We start from the raw sequence: 2,500 nt of genomic DNA, 5'->3' as shown, positions 1-2,500 counted from the left end.
GGAGTGGAGCCTGCGGCTTAATTTGACTCAACACGGGAAATCTCACCCGGCCCGGACACAGTGAGGATTGACAGATTGAGAGCTCTTTCTTGATTCTGTGGGTGGTGGTGCATGGCCGTTCTTAGTTGGTGGAGCGATTTGTCTGGTTAATTCCGATAACGAACGAGACTCTGGCTTGCTAACTAGTTACGCGACCCAATCGGTCGGCGTCTAACTTCTTAGAGGGACTAGTGGCGTTTAGCCACACGAGATTGAGCAATAACAGGTCTGTGATGCCCTTAGATGTTCGGGGCCGCACGCGCGCTACACTGACCGGATCAGCATGTGCTCGCCTTGGCCGACAGGTCTGGGTAACCCGCTGAACCCCGGTCGTGCTAGGGATAGGGAATTGCAATTATTTCCCTTGAACGAGGAATTCCCAGTAAGCGCGAGTCATTAGCTCGCGTTGATTACGTCCCTGCCCTTTGTACACACCGCCCGTCGCTACTACCGATTGAATGGTTTAGTGAGGTCCTCCGATTGGACCTGGCGCGGCCGGCAACGGTCGAGCCGGCGTCCGAGAAGACGATCTAACTTGATCATTTAGAGGAAGTAAAAGTCGTAACAAGGTTTCCGTAGGTGAACCTGCGGAAGGATCATTAACGGTCTCGCAAACGCTTCGGCGAACGCGAAACTCGGACAAGCGAGAGAAAAAGTCTTTGCTACCCGGCGCCCGACCCGCGAGGAGCGGCGCGCCGGCCGGCGATTCGGTCACCCGGTAATGTTTGCGCGTCGAGTGCCGCGGTGCCGCGCGCTCCGGCTTCAAGCGTCGGCCTGGCCGACCGCTCGGCGCGGTCTATTTTGTCACCCTATAGTGCGAGGCACTGTGCGAGCGAAACAATCGTGGATGGCTCTTGGCGGTGGATCACTCGGCTCGTGAGTCGATGAAGGACGCAGCTAGCTGCGTGAATTAGTGTGAATTGCAGGACACATTGAGCATCGACGTTCTGAACGCAAATTGCGGCCTCGGGTCAATCCCGGGGCCGCGCCCGCCTCAGGGTCGCGTTGCAAACGTTCCGCGCGGGGATTTCTCCGCGCGGCTGCTGCGGCGTCGGACGCGCGAGCGCCCGTCCCGCTCAAGACAGCACGGCACGATGCGCGACGATCGCGACCAGAATCCCGCGCGGCGGCGGCGAGTCGACCTCGAAGAGGCCAACGGCTGGCGGCTCAAGGGCGGGAATCGAGGTGCGCGGCGGCGCGCGGCGCCGACGGCGAGCGCGGAACGGGAAGAATAGTCCCGGTCCTTACTTTCGGCCTGAGGTCGGACGAGGCTACCCGCTGAATTTAAGCATATTACTAAGCGGAGGAAAAGAAACTAACGAGGATTCCCTCAGTAACGGCGAGTGAAGCGGGATGTGCCCATCGCCGAATCCGCGCGCTTTTGGAGTGCGCGGAATTGTGGCGTACGGAATTCGTCACGGCGCGCTTCGCCGGTCGCCCGCGTCCTTCTGATCGAGGCCTTTTCCCAGAGCGGGTGTCAGGCCCATGGCGGCGACAGGCGGGCGCGCTACGGCGTCTTCCCAGAGTCGGGTTGTTTGGGAATGCAGCCCAAAGCGGGTGGTAAACTCCATCTAAGGCTAAATACGGTCACGAGACCGATAGCGAACAAGTACCGTGAGGGAAAGTTGAAAAGCACTTTGAAGAGAGAGTTAAAGAGTACGTGAAACCGTCGAGAGGCAAACGGGAGGGCCTGTCGGGTCGCCCGGTCGCTTTCAGCCGGCCCCCTGTCGGCGACGTTGTCGTGCGGACCCTCACGGGCCGCCGGCGGCGCCGCCCGATCGGGGACCAGCGCACTAGCGCCGGGCGAAGGCCGCGACCGTCTGGACGGCGGCGAGAAGGCCGCGCGCAAGGTAACCCGGCCTCGGTCGGGTACTATAGGCGCGCGTGTCCGTCGGCCCGCCGTTCGGGCGAGGAGAGATCGCCGCGTCTGCCCTTCGGGGCCGAGCGCCCGGTGCCGGCTGGGGCGTCGTGGGTCGGGGACTGTTCTCAGTGCCCAGCCTCTTCGTCTCGGTCGCGCTTCCGGTGTCGTTTCGCGAGGCGCACGGGGTCCGCGGCTGAAGTCAGCCACCTTCCCGACCCGTCTTGAAACACGGACCAAGGAGTCTAACGTGAGCGCGAGCCACGGGGCAGTACGAAACCCATGGGCGCAGTGAAAGTGAATGTCGGCGCGGTCCGGCGGAGGTGAGACGTCGTCGTTCGCGGCGGCCGCATCACCGGCCGATCTCGTCCGCTTTGCCGGAGAGGTCGAGCGAGAGCGTTCGCGTTGGGACCCGAAAGATGGTGAACTATGCCTGAAGAGGTTGAAGCCAGAGGAAACTCTGGTGGAGGACCGTAGCGATTCTGACGTGCAAATCGATCGTCAAATTTGGGTATAGGGGCGAAAGACTAATCGAACCGTCTAGTAGCTGGTTCCCTCCGAAGTTTCCCTCAGGATAGCTGGCGCTCTGTCGCAGTTTTATCT

General features: G+C 61.4%; 2 non-coding genes across 2 annotated transcripts in view; both read left to right on the top strand.

Annotated features, from left to right (window-relative positions):
• Nucleotides 1–641, top strand: part of LOC146142814 (small subunit ribosomal RNA) — a 1,811-nt gene extending 1,170 nt beyond the window's left edge. The window contains exon 1 of the ribosomal RNA XR_014500203.1: nt 1–641. This exon is cut by the window's left edge and continues 1,170 nt beyond it. This is a non-coding gene — a ribosomal RNA (small subunit ribosomal RNA).
• A 247-nt stretch (nt 642–888) lies between these two features.
• LOC146142813 (5.8S ribosomal RNA) lies at nt 889–1,042 on the top strand. Its single transcript, XR_014500259.1, has one exon. It is a non-coding gene; the product is annotated as a 5.8S ribosomal RNA (ribosomal RNA).
• The last annotated feature ends 1,458 nt before the right edge of the window (nt 1,043–2,500 follow it).

This window comes from Ascidiella aspersa, chromosome 5 (genome assembly GCF_963924565.1).
Source record: "Ascidiella aspersa chromosome 5, kaAscAspe10.2, whole genome shotgun sequence".
NCBI lineage: Eukaryota > Metazoa > Chordata > Ascidiacea > Phlebobranchia > Ascidiidae > Ascidiella > Ascidiella aspersa.
The sequence above is the reverse complement of the archived record's forward strand: the minus strand, read 5'-3'. Positions and strand labels throughout refer to the sequence as shown.